This window comes from Miniopterus schreibersii (assembly GCF_964146895.1).
Source record: "Miniopterus schreibersii genome assembly, chromosome: 1".
NCBI lineage: Eukaryota > Metazoa > Chordata > Mammalia > Chiroptera > Miniopteridae > Miniopterus > Miniopterus schreibersii.
This window is the reverse complement of record NC_138101.1, coordinates 95,597,843-95,606,230: the sequence shown is the minus strand read 5'-3', so window position 1 is coordinate 95,606,230 and position 8,388 is coordinate 95,597,843. Positions and strand designations below refer to the sequence as shown.

At 37.1% G+C, this 8,388-nt stretch overlaps 1 pseudogene across 1 annotated transcript; it reads right to left on the bottom strand.

Annotated features, from left to right (window-relative positions):
• Positions 1 to 2,422: 2,422 nt before the first annotated feature.
• Positions 2,423 to 2,858, bottom strand: LOC308560955 (small ribosomal subunit protein uS19 pseudogene; annotated as a pseudogene). The gene has a single exon. The product of its transcript is annotated as a small ribosomal subunit protein uS19 pseudogene (transcript).
• Between the last annotated feature and the right edge of the window lie 5,530 nt (positions 2,859 to 8,388).

Sequence of the window (8,388 nt, the reverse complement as noted above, 5' to 3'; positions counted from 1 at the left end):
TAATATATAACCAGAAAGGTTTTTTTCTTCACATTAATGATTGGAAATATAATAACTTGCCCTACCTTGAAGACAAGAGTTTTTAACCTTGAAAAATTCACTCCTAAAGTTCATGAATGAACTTCACAATGTTTGTGAACTAAATACAGTCTTAATGTTATATTTATGTGCATTAGTGCACTTTTTCTTCTTGTAAAAGACTCTATATTTTTATTTTTATTTATTTATACTCAAAAAATTCATAAATAAAATGTGTGGCTATATTTTACTTATTTATTCTTATTTATTTATTAATCTCTATTGTTGAAAGTATTGTAGATGTTCCTCTTTTTTCCCCTGTTCATCCCTCTTTCCACCCACCCTCCACCTTGCCCCAGGCCTTCATCACACTATTGTCTGTGTCTATGGGTTATTCATATATGCATATTAGTTCTTTGGTTAATCTCTTCCCACCCACCCACCCACCACTGCCTTCCCACTGAGATTTATCAGTCTGTTCCATGCTTTTATGTCTTTGGATCTATTTTGTTCATCAGTTAATTTTGTTCATAATATTCAACATATGAGTGAGATCATATGGTACTTGTCTTTCTCTGACTGGGTTATTTCAATTAGCAAAATACTAGGCAGGTCCCTCAATGCTGTCTCAAAAGGTAAGATATCCTTCTTTATTACAGCTGCATACTATTCCATGGTGTAAATGTACCACAGCTTTTTTATCCACTTGCCTATTGGTGGTTACTTAGGTTGTTCTAGATCTTAGCTATTGTAAATTGCACTGCTATGAACACAGGGGTGTATATATTCTTTCTGATTGGTGTTTCAGGATTCTTAGGATATATTCCTAGAAGTAGGATCAATGGGTCAATTGGCAGTTCCACTTTTTTTTTTTTAAATAAATCTTTATTGATATCAGACAGAGAGGAAGGGAGAGGAAGAGACAGAATATCAACAATGAGAGAGTCATTGATCAGCTGCCTCCTGCTCTCCCCCTACTGGGGATCTAGCCTGCAGCCCAGACATGTGCCCTGACTGGGAATCTAACTGCGATCTCCTGGATCAGAGGTCGATGCTCAACACCTGAGCCAAGCCTGGCCAGGCCCACATTTAATTTTTTGAGGAACCTCCATACTGTTTTCCATAACAGCTACACCAGTCTGCAGTGTACTAGGGTTTCTTTTCTCCACACCCTCGCTAGCACGTGTCATTTGTTGATTTGTTGAGGTAGCCATTCTGACAGGTGTGAGGTAATATCTCATTGTGGTTTTAATTTGCATCTCTCTGATGATTAGTGACTTTGAGCATTTTTTCATATATCTCTTGCCCATCTGTATGTTCACTTTGGATAAGTGTCTATTTAGGTCCTTTGACCATTTTTTTTTTTTAACTGGATCATTCATCTTCCTTTGTGAAGTTGTATGAGTTCCTTATATAATTTGGTTATTAACCCCTTACCAGATGTATCATTGGCAAATATGTTCTTCCATACAGTGGGCTCCCTTTTTCATTTTGTTGATGGTTTCTTTTGTTGTGCAGAAGCTTTTTATTTTGATGCAGACCCATTTGTTAATTTTCTCCTTTGTTTCCCTTGCCCGAGGACATATATCAGCAAAGATATTGCTATGAGAGATGTCTGAGATTTTGCTGCCTATGGTTTCTTCTAGGATTTTTATGGATTCATGACTTACATTTAAGTTTTTTATCCATTTTGAGTTTAATCTTGTGTATGGTGTAAGTTGGTGGTCTAGTTTCATTTTTTTTCATGTACGTGTCCAATTTCCTCAACACCAAGACTGTCTTTACTCCATTGTATACTCCTGCCTCCTTTGTCAAATATTAATTGAGAATAATGGCTTGGGTCGATCTCTGGGGTCTTTGTTTTGTTCCATTGATCTACATGCCTGTTCTTGTGCCAGTACCAGATTGTTTTGATTGCAGTGGCTTTGTAGTATAATTTGAGATCTGGTACTGTGATCCCTCTAACTTTGTTACCCTTTATTGAGATTGTTGCAGCTATTTGGGGTCTTTTATGGTTCCATAAAATATTTGGAGTATTTGTTCTAGATCTGTGAAAGATATCACTGGTAATTTATTAGGCATTGCATTGAATCTATAAGTTGTTTTGCATAGTATGGACATTTTAATGATGTTAATTCTACCAATCCATGAACATGCTATATTCTTCCACTTGTTTATATCTTCCTCTATCTCTTTTTTTCAATATCCTGTAGTTTTCCAAGTACAGGTGTTTTACTTCCTTGGTTAAGTTTATTCCCAAGTATCTTGCTTTTTTTGTTGCAGTGGTAAAAGGGGTTGTTTTTTTAGTTTCGCTCTCTGAGAATTCATTATTGGTGTATAAAAATGCCATCAATTTCTGGGTGTAAATTTTTTTTTTTTTAGGTTAAATCTGTGCTTTTATTAGCTACTTTCGAGGGATGAAGGGGGAGGAGTGGGTGGCTCCAATGCCAGGCTGCCCTGCTTCACCCGCTTGTAGGTGATGGAGAATTCACCCAAGTAGTGGCCAATCATCTCAGGCTTGATTTCCACCTGGTTGAAGGTCTTGCCATTGTATACACCCACCAGGCTGCCCACCATCTCGGGCAGGATGATCCTATCCTGCAGGTGCATCTTCACCACTTCAGGCTTCTCTATGGGCGGCGCCTCCTTCTTGGCCTTAGGCAGATGCTTCAGCAGTGAGTGCTGCTTCCTCCGAGGCCCGGGTTGAGCCGCTGCGCTGCCTGGCACTATACAGCTGCATCAGCTGCTCATAAGACATGGCAAGCAGCTGCTCGAGATCCACACCTCGGTAGGTGAACTTGCGAAAGGTCCGCTTTTTCTTCTGCTCCACTTCCCTCATCTTGTCTATTCTTTGGAAAGGATCACGCACTCTGCATCTGCTCAATTATCACGTGCGGCCCATGTCTGGGTGTAAATTTTTTACCCTTCCATATTGCCAAATGCATTTATTAAATCTAGTAGTCCTTTGGTGCAGTTTTCAGGGTTTCCTATGAACAATATGTCATTTGCTAATAATGACAGTTTTACTTCCTCCTTTCCAATTTGGATACATTTTATGTTTTCTTCCTGTCTGATGGCTGTGGCTAGGACTTCCAGTACAGTGTTGAAGAAGAGTGGTGCAAGTGGACACCCTTATTTTGCTCCTGTTCTTGAGGGAAATGGAATTTATTTTTTTCCCATTGAGTATGATGATTGATGTAGATCTGTCATATATGTCCTTAATTATGTTGAGGTATGAACTCTCTATTCCCACTTTGTTGAGAGTTTTTATCAAAAATGGGTGCTGGATTTTGTCTAATGCTTTTTCTGCATCTATTGAGATGATCATATGATTTTTGTCTTTCAATTTGTTTATGTGATGTTTCATATTTATTGATTTGTAAAATATTGTACCAGCCTTGCATCCTGGAATAAATCTTACTTGGTCATGGTGTATGATCTTTTTAATATATTGCTGGATCCGATTTGCTAATATATTGTTGAGGATTTTAGCATCTATGTTCAGCAGGGATATAGGCTGTAATTCTCTTTCTTTGTAGTGTCTTTATCTGATTTTGGAATTACGGTAATGCTGTCCTCATAAAAACAGCTTGGAAGTTTCCTTCCTCTTGAATTTGTTAGAATAGTTTGAGGAGGGGAGGTGTTAGTTCTTGTTTGAATGTTTGGTGAAACTCTGCGGTGAAGCAGTCTGGACCAGGGCTTTTGTGTGCTGGGAATTTCTTGATTACTGCTTTAATCTCATCAGTTGTTATTGGCCTCTTCAGGTTTTCTGACTCTTCCTGATTGAGTTTTGGAATATTGTGTTTTTTTAGGAATTCATCCATTTCACCCACGTTGTCCAGCTTGGTGGCATATAGTTGTTCATGGTATTTTCTTATGATCCTTTGTATTTCTGTAGTGTCAGTTATTACTTCAACTCTTTCATTTCTGATTTTATTTACTTGGGTACTCTCTCTTTGTTTATTGATGAGTCCGGCTAAAGGTTCATCAATCTTATTTATCTTTTCAAAGAACGAGCTCTTGGTTTTATTGATCTTTTGTATTGTTTTTTTAGTCTCTATGCTGTTTATTTCTGTTTGGATCTCTATTATTTTCTTCCTTCTACTTACTCTGGGCTTTTCTTGTTCTCATTCTAAGTCTTTAAGTGTAGGGTTATATGGTTTATAAAATGTTTTTCTTGTTTTTTCAGGTAGGCCTGTAGTGCTATGAACTTTCCTCTCAGGAGGGCTTTTGCTGTGTCCCATAGATTTGGGGTTGTTGTGTGTTAATTTTCATTTGTTTCCAGCAAGTTTTTGATTTCTTCCTTGATCTCATTGGTAACTCATTCATTGTTTAATAACATGCTATTTAGCCCTCATGTGTTTGAATGTTGTTAGTGTTTATACTGTCATTGATTTCATACCATTGTGACCCGAGAAGATGTTTGATATGATTTCAATCTTCTTGAACTTGTTGAGACCTTTTTTGTGTTTGAACATGTGGTCAATCTTTGAGAATATTCCATGTGCACTTAAGAATGTATATCCTGCATATTTGGGATGGAATGTTTTGTTCATGTCAAATTAAATTCATCTGATCTAGTGTTTGATTTAGGGTCATTGTTTTGTTGTTGATGTTTTTGTCTGGAAGACCTATCCAGTGAAGTCAAAGGGGTGTTAAAATCTGCTACTGTACTATTGTCAATCTTTCCCTTAAATCCTCCAGAAGTTTTTTTTTAATATAGTTAGTTGTAACTATATTTGGTACATATATGTTTATCAGGGTTATAATCTCTTTTGGACTGATACCTTTAGCATTATATAGTGACCTTTTATGTTTCTTGTTATGGTCTTCATTTTGAAGTCTATTTTGTCAGATATGAATATTGCTACTGCAGCTTTTTTTCATCTCAATTTTTTTTCATTTCTTCACTCTCATCCTGTGTGAATCTTTTGTTCTGAAGTGGGTATCTTGTAGACAACATATATTTGGGTCATGTTTTCTTATCCATTCAGCTATCCTATGTCTTTTGATTGGAGCATTTAATCATCCATTTACATTTAAGGTTATTATTGATAGGTACTTATATATCGCAACTTTAATTCTTTATGCCTATGTTTCTCTCTCTCTCTATTTCTACTACTTATTACAGCAGTCCGTTTAACTTTCTTGCAATGCTGGTTTGGTGGTGATAAACTCTTTTAGTATTTTTTTTTGTCTGGGAAGCTCTTTATTTCACCATCTATTTTGAATGATATAGCCTGGTTGAATAGAGTAATCTTGGTTTTAGATCCTTGTTTTTCATTACCTTGAATACTTGATGCCATTTCCTTCTGGAGAGTTTCCAATGAGAAATCAGCTGACAGCCTTATGAGAGCTCCTTTGTAGGTAAAGATTGCTTTTTTCTTGCTTCCTTTAAGATTCTCTCTTTGTCTTGAATTTTTGGCATTTTAATTATGATTTATCTGAGTGTGGGCCTCTGGGTTCTTTTTGCTTGGGACTCTGTGCCTCTTGAACTTGTGTGACTTTTTCCTTCACCGGGTTAGGGAAGTTTTCTGCCATTAATTCTTCAAACAGGTTCTTTATCCGTTGCTCACTTTCTTCACCTTCTGCATTGCTATAATGCAAATATTGTTACTTTTTGTGTTGTCCCACAGCTCTCTTAAGCTGTCCTGTTTTTTTAATTGTTTGTTCTTTTTGGTTCTCTCATTGTGTGACTTTTTTCTACCCTGTCTTCTAATTCACTGATCTGATCCTTGGCCTCCTCTAATTTGCTTGTTTATTCCTTCCAATGTGTTCTTTATTGCTGCTAAGTCATTCTTCATTTCTGACTGGTAATTTTTTATAGTTTCTATATCTTTTCTCTTGCTGTTGAGCATCCTTGTAATCATTATTATGAACTCTATATCTGATAAATTTCTTATGTCCATTTCATTTAGCTTTTCTGAAGATTTCTCTTGTTTTTTCATTTGGGCCTTGTTTTTGTCCCCTCATTTTGGCTGCCTGTTTGGGTTTGTTTCTATGTATTAGGTAATTCAGCTATGTCTCCCAGTCTTTTTTGAGGTTGTCTGGTGCAGGAAAATGTCAGATGCTGTTTATGACTGGCCATGAGTACCCTGTTTGCAGCTTTGAGCAATCCACAGCTTGTGGCTCCCTCTGATGGAGCTGGGTGCATTTGGAAAGGTCCCTGATGCTCACCAAGGTCTGCTTTTTCTAGCCCTGGATTCAGAAACAGATTAGGCAAAGACTCAAAGCTTCCAGAGATCCACCTCTGCCTGCAGGCTGATTGTTATTCTAAGTCTCTTAATAAACCTCAGTCTATAGACCACAATAAGCTGTAAACTGCATGGGGGTGGTGGTATGTGAGAAGTTTTCCAATGGGTGTTGCAGTTGTTTCCCCCTCACCAAAGAAAAGCTGCCTGAGAAAGATGTCCTCTGCAGTATGGGGGAATAATGAAGCACAAACATCCAATCTCTATCCTTAGAGCCCCCAACCCTGGATTCTCCTCAGACAACACTAGTCCACTCTGCCACCCCTCTGCCAGGGCCCAAGGTGTGTGGTTGCTCTAAAAATGCTGTGCATTGGCCCTTTAAGAGTGCACCTGCATTTCCAGTGGTCTCTCCTTGACACACAGAAACCCCTCTGATTTTCACAGCCAGGTGTTATGTGGGCACATTTCTCAGTTATGGTGCTCTGGCTGGGGATCCCATCTTGTGGTTTAGACCCCAGAGTTCTCAGTGGGAACCCCCCATAGCTAAGATATTTTTCCAGACCCTCAGCTGCTGTCTGTGGGAGCCTGGCCAGCCCTCTCGAGTCTCCACTCTTTCTACCAATCTCTACGCAGTCTCCACTTTTTGTCCTTGGTTATGAGAGTTCTCTCCAGCTAGTCTTCAGTCAGTTATTCAAATGGTTTTTCTATATTTAGTTTAATTCTAGTTTGGTCCTGGGAGAGTGTCAGTGTAGCTTCCACTTAATCCACCACCATCTTGGAATTCCCAACATTCTATATTTTTAAATCTCCAAGGGGTCTGTGGCACTCAAAAGAATTAATCATAGTTATAAGACATATTAGTTATGTATCAGAAAATATAATTAAATAGAATATCTATAAATTAATAATCTTGGGATTTTAGAATATTCATTGTCATAGTAGTGTGTTTTCAAATGTAATTTTCCCTTTCAGAGCACAACTCAATTTTTATTGTGGTTCACAAATTGGGTAGCTGAAACAGACTGTTAGTCACATAAATTTTTATTTATTTATAAAGAGTGAGGATGTTGCAGTAAAAACTTAATCATACCAGTTTTTTGATCATTCAAGTCAAGGTTAATTTACATAATTTCCTATGCTCTAACCTTAAATTCACTTTTTAGTGTTTTTTTCAGTAAATGAGGGAACCAGGATGAGAAAAATTGAGCACATCAAAGATCTTGATCACTATATCTTTTTTTGGTTAAGCAGCTTATAATTAGTTTTATACATTGAACCTGTAGTATACAGGGTACTTTGTGCACTAAGGATTTGGGCATATTGGGACATGAAAGATATGGACAACATTTTTCAAAAGCTTACCATCTAGAATGAAAATAAATTTTACAATACCAATCAAAATCTAAGGTAATGTACTTTTTGGTACAAGTTATTCAAAAGCAAGATTATATCATGTTGCCCACCTATACTATCACAACCAGGAAAATTTCTACTTAAAGCAGAAATTTGACAAGGGCTGCATTTTAAAATGTAGACTTTATTAATATTCACATATGGTGAGGTTAAAAGATCAGGAGATGACTGATAGTTTGTTATTCAGAGTTCTCAATAGAATGGGGCATATTACACTGCACTGGACCCCTTTGGTCAGAGGGAAGGAGGGAAAGAAACTTTATTGTGATTTTGGTAGAAAGGAACAAATGAGGCAGGGTAAAGCAAATTTAGTTTGAATGATTTTTTTTTTTTTTTTTTTTTAAGGAATGGCTTATTGATTTTTGAGAGAGAAAGGAAGGAAGAAGAGAGAAACATCCTCCCACATCGCGATCAGCTCAACCAAGGCACATCCTGACCATGAATCAAATCAGCAACCTTTTGGTGCACTGGAGGACACCGCAACCAATTGAGCCACAGCGGCCAGGAATAGTTTGATTGATTTCAGTGAACTTTAAGGTGTAGGGACTATTGATATCTATTTCCTGTTCCTTCTCCAGCATCTATTTTGTTTTGGAAAAGTCAACACAAGATGAAAATATTGGTGAATTCTTAATCTAGGGCGATGATGTACAATTGAAATATAATGCTAGCCACATGTATCATTAAAAATTTTTAGTGGCTATATAAAAATAAAAAGAAACAGGTAAAATTAATTTTAATATTTCATTCATATGTATATATAATT